This window comes from Protopterus annectens, chromosome 10.part0 (assembly GCF_019279795.1).
Source record: "Protopterus annectens isolate FY-2018-M chromosome 10.part0, PAN1.0, whole genome shotgun sequence".
Lineage (NCBI taxonomy): Eukaryota > Metazoa > Chordata > Ceratodontiformes > Protopteridae > Protopterus > Protopterus annectens.
In genome coordinates this window covers 1,608,379,819-1,608,393,691 of record NC_056744.1, presented here as the reverse complement: position 1 = coordinate 1,608,393,691, position 13,873 = coordinate 1,608,379,819, and the positions used below count along the sequence as shown (strand labels likewise).

The window sequence follows — 13,873 nt, the reverse complement described above, 5'->3', positions numbered from 1 at the left end:
CCAGGGAACTGGACTCTCGAAGAATATGCATAGATATCAGGAACCTGTGAGACTCAGAAGCACCCTAAAAGGTCACAGAGCTTCCTTGCACAGGATTTAAGAGTCATTCCTGTCCAGTGTGTTGATGACACCATCACCATGCTGTTAATCTGGATGGAAAGTTATCCCAAAGGAACAAATCCTGGAAGGAAGATCAGACCTCCCCTCAGCTCCAGAACACTGATATGGAGAGAGAACTTTGTTGGGAATACATGTTTGTTGGACTGACTGTTCTTTGAACTCTACCTCCCACCCTAGGTTTACCCTTCTTAATCCCTTTTCTATCCTTTCCTGGACTGGTACTTTTATGTTTCCCTACAGTCCCTCTATTCTCTTGAGGTCCTGCGGCCTTCCTTGTTATGGGGTTAAGATATGGATCTTGCCACATTCTACTTCCTGACAGTCCCAGACCCTGACCATTGTCTGCTGTTTTGCCTCACCTTTACAGATGATGCAAACTATACTGTTGTAAATTCACTGTCAGTCAGTGCAGCCTTACCTCTAAATCTGCCATTTCTCCCTATAAAAAAACAAGATTAAGGATCTGTTTACCTTTCCTTGTTTCTAACCAATACTTTTAGTGCAAACCCTTCCAGACAAAATACTTCAGTGAAAACCAGTGGTGTAATGGAAAAAGGCTAAAAATAAATGCAAGAAAGGGCAGTATTATCACATTTGGTAAAAAATTCCTATCTGCATCCTTTCACTATAGCCAATACCTCACTCTAAGCTGTCATGGTAATCAGGGATATTGGTACCTCAGTCAACAACTCCCTCTGCTTTAACCAACATGTAGAATTAATAGCCAGGAAATCCTTCTACCTATCACAAGTGATATCTGAAGGTATTTCATCAGGTTCAAAAGAAGTTATCATTTGGCTGTACTTAGCTCTGATTAGGCCAGTTATAGAAGTATGTTCTCCCCATTGGCATGTACTTATCCAGGCATACCACACAGGTAGAAAGACCTTATTGGTTCCCAACTGAAATGGTCACTCCTAAAGACACTTGGCTTGCTAGACAGACTTGAAGCCCTGTCTCTACACTTGGACTCATAGACTCCTACAGGGAGATCTAGGTCTTACATTTCATGCCATTAAGAACCTAACCCTTTGTGAATCACTTGCATCTCTGCAAGACAAACAGCATTGCAAATGGTCATCTTAAGGATTTAAATCTCCTCCAGTGTAAAAATAAAACATGCTGGAGGGACTGCTCTATTACCCACCGCTTACCTCATCTCTATAACAACTTGCCCCTACATGTAAAACAGAGTGACATCACATTCTTCAGAATGAACCTTGGTGATTGGATGGGCATATGCAAAATAATTCCAAACCTGTTCTGCTCTGTTGTTCTAAAAGCAGGTGGTACATCAAGACAGTGGATATTGACAAGACACAAATGGTCTCTTAACTTATGTGCCTTGTAATTTCCATTATCAAAATATCCCTTAAGAAATACCTAAAAAGGCATTGGCTTTGTCCCTGTACAAACCCTGACTAACCCCCACTCTAACATAATCTATAAATGAGAACCTCATTACAAGAATAAAACTCTGATCCTCTAACTGTTTAGAATTTTGTATATCTCTCACCTACTGGAAAGATCTAAAGTTAAGATGATACCATGTATGTTAACCACCTTAATGTATGTTTTCCCTTTTTCAGATGAAATCTTTAACTATTTCTTTCTCAGCTATTAACTTCCAACGTTTCCTGTGTGTATGTGAGAAAAACATGTACCTTTGTGTAGTATATATAATTAAACAAATTAAAATTTTGTGATAATTTACTGTAATAATCGCACTGTATTTACACTTGTTATGTACATTTGGAGCTTTTCTCCCTGGGCCTCCACTGAAAATGGACCTGTATCCAGTCGGACTTTCCAGGTTAACAAATGTAAAATAAAATAAATGATCATATGATAATATTCTGTTCTTTCCACCTACACTGACTATAGAGATACTCAGATCTGTGTCTTGCAGGCTGAGGTTCTTAATCAAAACCACCCCCTTCTTCCCTGTTTCAACCGTCAACGCAATCCTTGGTTGATCATTTTCCCCTCCTACTTACATTCGGTGATTCCAACTCATGCTTCTTCCTTGTCACTCCATTTTCCATCACATTCATTTATTTCCCATCACCTTGTCTCCCTCCTTCTTCCCCTTGTATTACACTGCTATAACATGGCGTTATTGTTGTGTATGCATTATGGAACAGTGTTTTTACTGGGTGCACTCCTAAGATACAGTGTCAGAAGCATTGCTTAGTGCCATAAGGGCTGGGAACTACAAGACAGCAGGAAGTTTATGTAAAGTAGGGATGTCAAGGTAGGAGAAAAGCTCAGTGTGGTGTAACGAGACAGAGACTGCTTCACAGAGCTGGATGCATCTATAATCACCCAGCAGAGGAGGGAGAAGTGTTAGAACTGTGGGAGAAGCTAAGAAATGCATATATCCGAAATATAGGTCTTAGCATCATTAATGAGAATGTGAAGACAGAGCGTAACCAGAATCAGTGGGCTTTGGTAGCAGCCTGACAACCTGGACAGACTAGAGAAAGCTGGCAGTTGTCACCTGCAGTTGATATTTCAACATAATTGCTTCTGTCACAAATGAGAGTTCTCTGACCCCACTCTCTTTCAACACATCAAACTGACTCCCATCAGATGACAAATATTACTATAAACCACAAGGAAGTGCAATATATAATTTAAAAAAGACCACTGTGAACTTTTAAGCAGCAGCTGTACTACTCTATCCCTTTCATGGGAAAAATAATAATGAAATAATAGGATTGGACTATCAATTGCTGTGGTGGGATCACATCCTGTGGTAACAACTGTGCGTGACCAAGAGTGAGCATAGATTTTCTACAGGGAATATGGGACAAGTGTGTAATGTAAAGTCCATTTATTTCAGGGGGTTGGGTCACTGGGTCCACACTAAAGTAGTGTCCCCAAGGAACAGCTGGTTACATGGTACTCAGGAGATTTGGTTCACACAAACCAGGCACTAGTCTGTACAAGCACATATTACTCATCTGTGATGTCTGGATCAAGGTAAATGAACTGAATGAACTCTTGGCTGAGCCTGTAACTGGTCATTGTTTGATCAGTGTTCTACCACAGCAAACAAATATGCATTTAAATAAATAAAAACTGAATGCAATCCAGATGAATTGCCACAGTGGACAAAATAGACAGGTGATGGCAAAAGAGTTTTCTATGGGGAGAAAAGTCCCCCAAATCCAAAGAAGGGGGCTGTACCCCTTGCACCTCCCTTACTTAATGTAATCAACTTCAAAGTCACTGCACCTTGGATGGTAAGGGAATAGCTTTTTTACCTGCTTTGCCAATGGCCATTTTTTTTCAGCCAATGTGGTGATTTGGCTGTGTTGTATTCAGCCTACAAACCTGCTCCTATGATATTCTGTCAAAGCTATTAAAAGACAAAGATGTTAACAGTATGCAGAGTCCAATTTCAGTGGTGCTTTGAGAAGAAATGAACCCCAGATGAAAATAATTGTTTATAAATAAGAAACCTCCTACAGAAGTGTCTCACTGAGACAGATGTCTGACAGATGCCTGGTGTCAGAGCCATGGCCTCAAGCTCAATGCCAAAAAGTGCATTGTTATCCCCTTTGGTAAAAACTCCTTACCCATGAACTACCACATAGGCAGCAGTCTACTTAATACTGAATGTGTGATAAGAGACCTTGGGACCCAGGTGGACAGTAGTCTCTCCTTTGATAATCACATCACCACAGTAGTCAGGAAGTCCTTCTATGTGGCAGACCTCATCACAAAATGGTTCTCATCCAGGAAAAAAAGGTCATTGTTCCCCTCTACTCGACACTCATTAGACCCATTATAGAGTACAATGCCCCTCTTGGAATGCACCTCACAAGACATCTGCAGCAGCTGGAAAGACCACAGAAGTACCTCACAAAGAGGATTACTGGCCACAAACAGATGCCCTGCACTGACCATCTCAAAAAACTCCATCTTTACTCTATAGCATATGTCCTACTCTGAGGTGATCTCTGCCTAACATATAAAGTTATGTTAAACCCAGAGCTGTTGGACATGCTACACCTAAAGAAATCCCAATCCCTCTGAGTACACGCTCCAGGGACCTAAACCTTGTCACCACAATAAACAGAACATGCTGGAGGTATAGATTGCTGTCCCAGAGACTTCCCATACTCTGGAACAAGCTACCCATCTATGTCAAGCAAAGTTCCTCATTAGTACTCTTCAAGAAAAATCTTGATGAGTGGATGGGAAATCGGAAATACACCATGGGGATCACTTCTGTGGCTCTGCTCAACAGTTGCACAGGAAAATAACTTTCTTGGGTACCGTAAGCCAGGGAACCTTGTTGGCTAGGCTTACTTAGGCCCTTGGGCCGATAGCCTCGTACCTACCTATGAACCTAAATGTTCCCATGTAATAACAGGAAGCTATACGATACAAAAATGTAGCAGACTAACAAGATGTCTCAGCTACACTACACAAGGTAAAACTCATGATTCACAGTCCTTCTTACGACAAAGCAAACTCCCGGGCAATCAATGCAGGCAGCAAGGACAGACTAGTACAGTAAGTGAAATATTTGCAGCAGAACAGTTTGCCTATAAATGGTTCTAAAATACTTTACACAGTATTCATGCAGCATTGTATGCATGGCATGATCCTTTCAACAAATTAATAAACAAACATGCTCTCCCAGTGATATTAAATTAATATACTAACAAAATAACATTATAATTGCTAAACTGAGAATATACATATATATATATATATATATATATATATATATATATATGTGTGTGTGTGTGTGTGTGTGTGTGTGTGTGTGATTGTATATATAAAACAGTTTCATAACAACATACTTAGGCTACTAAGGTCTCTATAATTATGAAGGATGATGTGATACTTTTACCAACGCACATAATACAATCCATTGCAATTTGTCACTAAGGTCAGATAACACTCCATTTTTGGAAGGGGGGATAAAGAAACTATGAAGCTCTTCTATAGCCACTGTTATGTTCAAGTATTCTGTTGAAAGTGTAATTCAGAGATCTGGAAAGTTGTAAGAGTTCCTTTGAACATGGATGGACCAAAACTTAACCCCACAAGCTTCAGGTTATTAAATCTAACTTATATTCTGTGTAGCTACAAAGTTCTGGAAAGAATAATTATCTTCTTAATAAAAAGAGAAACTGGAGAGTTAGTATTCCTTGATCAGTATGACTATATCTGGAACTTAACTATGCTATTTAACAAAAATAAAACACATAAATAAATACCATTGCACCTGTGGACTGCAGAATAGCTCACCTCATGCTTATTTACCTGTTCATTCTCTCATCCTAGCCAGCACAACATCTCACTTCATGCCATGAGGAAAGACTCATCTACTGAGGGGTGATTAGTCTTTTAGTGGCCACTATTATTGCCAAAGTAATAGGAAACAAGAGTCAGTATCAGCTGACCATCAGCCACAGTGGTTGAAGATTTTTTTCCTTTTTTATCCTTTATTTCCCATAGTGCTCCAGTTTTGTTAATTGTGCACCATACCTAAATCAGGCCCATTGGCACCTCTTTGCCCTCAGCACCATTTTATATCATGCAGCCTCAGTTTAGGCTCAACCAAAACACGTTATGCAGCTATTGTTAGCCTTCTGTACAATACAACAAAACGAAAACAGCAGTCATTCCTCTAAGTAACTTTATTAATCCTCTGGCTCCTTGGCAAAGGCCTTCAGATATATTCCATTTTTGTTTTGTTGCATTTTACAAGTTCTTCTTAGCTTTTTGTTGGTTTTAAGGTTAATTTTCTGGTCTCTACAAAGGATAGTCCTTATTGCATACAACCTGTTCCCTATTCCCATGGGAGGGGAGCTAACCATCAGCTAATCAATCCTATCCATCCTAACTCCTCAGGTGTTGGGCCTTAACTTGAACCTCAGTTAATTTTTATTGATTAAAACCAAACCCTCTGTGCCAGCAAAACTGCTTTTCTGTAACATGTTTCTGCCATCCTAGCATAATGGTTTCTGGTTCACACAGTGTACTTGAAACTAGCAAAAGTATATAATACCAATCTACATGCTGGCTTTATTGAAAGCCTAGTATAACAAATGACTAATAAGAGTAAATGGGTACACAACAGACTAGGGGAAAGAAATGAGGAAACTAAAGGTTAAAGCAGCAAAAGATTTCAATATCATAAATGGCTTTCTACAAGAAATAGTATCAGGGCTTTATTATTAGCATAAAACAGGAAATTAAACATTGGATAACTGAAGACGTATAAAAGTATAAAATCAGATGAGTAGTCTTACCCCATGAAAACTTAGAATTAAATGGGTGGTGATAAAACAACTTAAATTCCAAAGCAAACAAATGTGCTCTGATACTGTTAAGCAACAGATAAGCTTGTGATGTGGACACAATAAATAAAAGTGCTAAAAATAGCAATAAATATTAGGGATCAAGGTGCATTTATCAACAAAGAATTCAGCTTTGACCATGATGAGTCCACTATTGATGGAAACTCTTTTGGGGTTTGTGACATCCCTCTTCTGGGCCAGTAATCAAGGAGTCTCAATCCTCATCGCTGACTCCAGTGGGGGAATGTTCACTTACAAGAAAAATGATTTACACAGTATTTTCAGAGGCAGCTCTCTGTACCAAGCACAATTTCCCTTAAGAGCACACAGAGAGCATACTTCAGACCTGAGGCTAGACTTCCCCTCCAGGCCCCAAATAAGACATCACCTTTCTCTCTGTAGAAATCAGTGTACTGTGTCCCTGCTCCAAGTAGCTGACACCCACACTCTTTGAGATTTGATTTTCACACACACACACACACACACACACACACACACACACCTGGGAAAGGTTAGCACATATTTGCTAGCTCTGCCACCTCCACCCAGACTATAAGGTAGATTCACTGCCACCAGCCAGCTACTTTAAGGCTCTTACTAGAGTACCCAATTACTCTTAATAAAATTAATACTTATACAAATGGTAGTATTACCCGCGGTGGTGGTGCTGCAGTAGCGTTGTCGCCTCACAGTAAGACGCTGTCCGGTTCGATTCTCAGCTAGAGCATCTTCTGCGTAGAGACATGAGTGAATGGGCATACCTTCGTTGAAGGTTGTGTGTCAGGCCTGGCAAGCCGGTACATAAAAATCAACTGCCAATCATTAGCGGACTGGAGTTCCACTGTGGCAACCCCTAACCGGGAAAAGCCGAAAGACACAAACAATACAAATGGTAATATTAACCCAGTGGCAAGACCTTCAGGAGCATGAAGCCAGTGTGTTACCAAATAAATGCAACTACTCTCAAAAGGTTAAAACATTTTCTAAAAGACCATCCACAATGAAAGGTTTAGATATATTTAAGAATAACTAATAAAATAAAAAACAGGAAAATACTGAATATCCATTTACAATAAACACCAGAGTTTCAATTCACTGAAAATACAAATAAATAAATAAATAACACAGATGGAAAGACTCAGACAGATACAGAAAAATAGTATTTAACTAATCTCAATATAGTCCTAACTGACTGAAGAATTACTGCTCTCTGGTTAAGTTTCTTACAAGAGCAAGGCAAGATGAAATGGATGAGTGTCTTGGTTGTCAGTTCCAATAACACCTAATGCCACCCTCTGCAAATACTTAGCACAAGGGCCTCCTTATCATGGTAAGGCGTCATCATATTAACTTGGTACAGTTTGTGCCCCTGCCTCTTGTCTAGCATTTCTACCATGTAGTTAACATCACTGACCTTCCTTACCACTTTGAAGGGTCCTTCCCAAGCTGTTTGCAGCTTATTGTGTCTGACAAGAATGAACACCATAACCTGCTGTCCCACAGCATACTCTCAGGCTCGAGCATTCCTGTCAAACCAAACCTTTTTCTGCTGTTGGTCTTCTGCCAGGTTCTCCTGGGCCAAGCACATGAGCTCCCTAAGTGTTGTCCTGAGGTTTAGAACATATGCCACAGACTCCTTGTGGGATTCACACTCACCTTCCCAGTCATCACAAATCAAATCCAAGGGCCCCTCATCCTATGCCCATACACTAATTCAAAGGGTAAAAAAACAGTGGATATCTGAGGTACCTCTCTGTAGGCAAACAGCAGATGTGGCAAATATTTGTCCCTCTCTTTCTTAAACTGGTCTGAAAATGCCCTTAGCATGATCTTCAGTGTAAAATTTAATCTCTCCACAAGACCATTAGTCTGGGGATGGTAGGGGTTGTCTTTAGGTGCTTCACCCAACAGCACTCCCACAGACAAGCCTGCAGGTCTGCTATGAAGTTGGTACCCCTGTCAGTCAGTATTTCTCTCAGGAAAACTACCCTGCTAAAAATCTCTAACATAGCTTTTGCCAACTTCTCTGCCTCAATGGAGGACAGAGCCACTGCCTCAGGGTATCTAGTAGCATAACCTACTACCACTAGGATCTATTTTTTTCCTGTGCCACTTGGGGTATTCAGAGGCCCTACAATATCCAGAGCCACCTTATGAAATGATTCTTCAATCACAGGCAAAGGCATCAAAGGAGCTTTGACCTTGTCTCCTGCCTTGCCTACTTTTTGGCACTGCTCACAGGTCCTGCAATACTCTGTAACAACCCTTGCAATCCCCAGCCAATAAAAGTTCTGCATAATACATCTTTTGGAATGGTTTACGCCCATATGACCTGTAAACACAATGTCATGGGCTATAGCTAGAAGTACCTGCTAGTAGGCTCTAGGCACTACCAACTGCTGTATTACCTCACCCTCTAGTCCTCCCTCAGGAGTCCACTTTCTATACAATAACCCTTTGTTCCACTACAGAGACTCCCCTTTTCCTTGAGAATCAGGTGTCTCCTTAGCTGCCTCCCTCACGCCTCATAATGTAGAGTCCGAGAGCTAAGTCTCAACTCTACCTTGGTGACCCTTCCCAATTCCCCTTCCACAGGAAGTCTGGTATCCTCTGACAGCAGTGCCTCACTGTCAGCTTGGGTACTACAACCCACTTCTGCCTTTGCAGTCACTCTGCCCAAGGGTAAAGCAGTACCTATCAACAGCTGTGGCTCACCTTCAGACTTACTGCTATAGGGTAGCTCCCTCCCTGAAATAGCCATATCACCAGCCCCAGCTTCAGGTGTGGGGTCTGTCTGGGTCTCCCTCAAGCTACCAGACCCGCATGCCCGTCTCCAAGCCTGACTGCATGTAACTGCATGCTCACAAGGTACTGCATTATCAAAATCAAGACATCTGCAGGGATATCCTCAAATACACCTACTTCAGTGCTTCCTTTTCCACCTTCCCAGTGAATGTGAACCCTGGCCAAAGGTATTTGGAATGGGGTCCCTCCTAAAACACTGACTGGAGTGGACTGACCAAGCAAGTAGTGCTCTTCTGTAATTATTGCAGGCTGCACAATGTTTATATAAGAGACCGTATCTCTCTTAGCAGTAGCCTGTTTTCCACCCAGTAAGATAGGATACAAACTCCGGTGATAGTTTGGTACCCCTATTGTCTCCAGACAATTTACCATTGACATACTGTTATTCCCACTTGCTGGCTCTCCCACCTTTTGTTCCCTACCTTGTTTCATTGGACATTTGTGTGGTACATGGCCCCTCTGGTTACTTCTAAAAAATGTATACCTTGATTCAGGCCATGTACCTGATCTAGTGGCTTCCCCTGTTATTGGTGGAATCTGTTGGAGTGGTTTAGGCTGCCTACCATGGGTTCCCTTATGTCCATGTGCAGCACCGGGTGTCCACTTCTTGTGCAGTGGTGCCCTGTTTGCCAAGTAGAGATCCCTTTTCTCCCCAGTCCAGCTGCAGAGTTTCACTCCCAGTCTGCCAACCAGATTTTCATTTCCTCATGCAAAGTGGTAAGGGCTTATTCCCTCACCAAAAGGTCTTCCAGCCTTTCAAAAGTGTCAACCTGACACCCACTCACCCACCTATGAAAATGAATGCTTAGCTCAGCAATTTAATCACATACACTTTCATCTGCCTTATGTCTATGCTCACAAAATTTTTTTCTGTAAGCTTCAGGTGTTAACTTAAAACATTGCAATAAGCATTGTTTAACCTTGTCATAATTTAAACAATCAGTATCAGACAATTTAGTAACAGCAGTTACAGCTTTACCATGGGGTCAGGAACCATACCCAGAGCCCTTGGTCAACATCATATTGACTATATTCTCTTTCAAATATATGAATAAAACTATCAAAATTATTACATTCCTTATACTATGGATGAGAGTTAGTGACCATTGTTGCTTCTGGGATTCGGTTATTCCCTTCCCCATGACCGCCATGTTCCTGTAGAAGACACAGCATGTCCCTCTTATGTTGATGCTGCTTCTTATTTTCCTCTGCCTCCAAGCACCTCAGTCTCTCATTTTCTTTGGCCTCCAAATGCTACAGTCTGTCTGCTGATTCTAATTCCAAACTTTTGGCCTCCAGTTCAAGTCTCTTTAACTCCAGATGGGTTGTTAAATCCTCTGAGGAAAAGATGAACTGTTCTGTTTCTGAGGGGTGCACATCTCCATCATCAGACTTGTTGTTCTCCTGGTTGCTGATCTGTGCTGCAGCTGCAATTAAGACTGAAGTAATTTCTTCTTAGTCAGGTTGGCATGCACCAGTCCTTTGGATTTTCACACCTTAGCCAACTGGTTCACTGTCAGCTTGCCATAATCTTCTGCTGATATCATAGCCTGCTTTCCCTGACTAAACTAAACTAAACTAACAAAAATAAATAAAACTGTTGTCAAAAATGAAACTCTGTATGCTTAACTTGTGGCTTCTGAGAGTACACACACCTTTAGTGACAACTGCTTACAGGCTACAAAAGCTCTATTAATATCCATACCACTACTCACCAATATGTGATGTCCCTCCTCTGGGCCGATAATCAAGGAGCCTCAATCCTCACCACTGACACCGATGGGGAATGTTCACTTAGAACAAAAATGGGTACTTACAGTATTTTCTGATGCAGCTCTCTGCACCAAGCACAATTTCCCTTAAGAGCACACAGAGAGCACACTCAAGACCTGAGGCTAAACTTCCTCTTGGGCCCCAAATAAGAATCCACTTTTCTCTCTGCAGACACCAGTGCTTTCTGTCCCTTTTCCAAATAGCTGACACACACTCTTTGTGATTTGATTTTCGCACACACACACACACACACACACACACACACACACACACACACACACACACACACACACACACACACACACACACCTGGGAAAGGTTGACAGAGATTTGCCAGCTCTGCCACCTCCACCCAGACTATAAGGTAGATTCACTGCCACCAGCCAGCTACTTTAAGGATCTTACCAGGGTACCCAATTACTCTTAGTAACATTAATACTTATACAAATGGTAGTATTAATCCAGTGGCAAGACTTTCAGGAGCATGAAGTCAAAGTGCCACCAAATAAATGTAACTACTCTTAAGGGTTAAAATATGTTCTGAAAGACCAGCCACAATGAAAGGTTTAGTTATATTTAAGAATAACTAATAAAATAGAAAACTGGAAAATACCGAATGTCTATTTACAATAAACATCAGGGTTTCAATTCACAGGAAATATAACAGCTTGAAAGACTCAGATAGAGTAAGAAAAACAGTATTTAACTAATCTCACTATATTCCTAACTGACTGAAGAATTACTGTTCCCTAGCTAAGTTACTTACAAAAGCAAGGCAAGATGAAATGGGTGAGTTTCTTTGTTGTCAGTTCCAAAAACAGAGTGCTGAGTGTCTTCTGTCACATCTCATACTAGTATCTAAATATCATTTCAATGCTGGCTATAGAATGACATCACATCTGGTCACCTGATTCTGTGGTTCCCACACTACCCCCCTGAACAGAGGCTGAATCAGGATCAAGCACATATGTGTCACAATACATACCTAGAGCTTTGCTAAGACATCTGGAAAATGTAAAACAATTCCAGTGCTTTCATACCTCTGCAGATGCTAACCAGCCATTTTCTGGCACCCCAAGGTAGCAATTAGCTCATCACTAAGGGCAATAATAGCACGACCCACTATTGATACATTTTTAACACAAGCAACTTTACAAAAAAATTGATATATAAATGACATAAAATTCTTTAGAAAACTCCAGCTAGCTATTCTGGCATATCTTGCATATGCACTGCCCTTTCCTCTCTCTGGCATAGTTGGAACTATGTCACATCATCATACAGTTGTACACTTGATCCTGCAAAACACTTCAAGTAGATTAGTGCACATGCGAATTTTCCTTAAATATGTGTCTGGTTACACCAACAGTGGAGTATAATGCTGATTGTCATTGATGTATGACAAAACACTTAACCAGATAGAGGAAGTGCAAACATATTATATAAAAACAATAAATGAGTTCAGGAAATTAGAATGGAAAATCCACTACATCTTCCTCAATGCTCTCAGCCTCATATAATTTATTTAATGAAAACTTATGCCTAGTCTTCAGAATCTGGTCAGATCTAGTTCTGACTGAATCTCTGTGTTTATACAACATTCATTTTTGTAATGTAATGTCTAGCAAGTATGATTAAATGTAGGAATTAATAACAAAAAAAAGGTGGCCTGGCTCTGTGGTACAGAGGATTGGAGCCCTTAGTGTGACCTTGGCTTCCGGGGATTGATTAGTTGTCCCATGAATGGAGAGGCATGGCAGGGAGGGAGGGAGGGATGGAGAGGTATGAAAAGGTATGGGCTTCTTGCCTCTCCTGGGGGGTGGAAGGGGTTGCCCAAACTTAGGGCACAATGGGCAATGCAATCTCCCTGATGGAGACCAGGAAGACCACTGTTTTTGTGTTGGGGGAAGGGGGAGAGCTGCTTATAGGGGAATGCCCCTTGCAGAAGTGAGGAGATGTCTTCTGTGGATGGCCCACTGCACATCTCTCCCTTGCATCTAGCCAAACATGCACAGTTAGAGACGAGTATTTGAAAAATACTAACTGCCTCTAAGGCTGTCAAAATGGCAGTCCTTCCTGGTCAGCACTTGCTGTGGGAAGGGGAACAACTGGGCCAATTAGCTGCGAGGGAGATGATGATGATGACAGAGAGTGGGGGTCAAAAATGTACAAAAAATTATAAAATAAGAAAGAAAAGGGATATACCTGAACCTATTAGTTTTAATAAATGACTACTACACATATAAACAAGCTACAGATTGAGGATCGGGTCTATATTAGTTCTCTGCAATCACATTGCAGCAAACGTAATCATCAACCCTAATTCAGCGAAAATCATTTCAGCGATTCACTGAATTTACCGAGGGCAAGGAAATACTTGCCCTACAGCACAACTTTGCCCTTTTCTCCACTGTAGTGTGATCTCAGAGTTGATATATATATAGTTAGGGGGTTGTTGGAGGCACAGCCCCCCACATCAGGGGGTGGGGGGGCAAAGTCCCCCACTTGGGTGGGTTTGATTTGCTTAGCTGTCGGTCCATTGTGCTATAGGGCAAGTATTTCCTTGCCCTTGATAAATCGCTGAAACAATTTTCACTGACCTAGGGTTGATGATTAGGTGTTCGCTGCAATGCAATTGCGGCAAACTAATATAGACCCCCTGAGGAGCCAGTATATATGCTCACTACTTAAAAGCTTGCATTGTACTTGCCTGGTCACAAGAGCTCATAAATTACAGCTGAAATACATAGATTCTCAGAATGTATGCATTGGAGGTGCTCAATTTATGTACAAGTCCGACATAAAAAAGAAGTGCTTTTTGTGGACAGCAAGTTTCCTCCAAACCCACA

The 13,873-nt window shown here is 41.2% G+C and overlaps 1 protein-coding gene across 2 annotated transcripts in view; it reads right to left on the bottom strand.

Annotated features, from left to right (window-relative positions):
• Nucleotides 1-13,873, bottom strand: part of LOC122813785 (gamma-crystallin S-like) — a 455,826-nt gene that overhangs the window by 69,057 nt on the left and 372,896 nt on the right. The window lies entirely within an intron of this gene.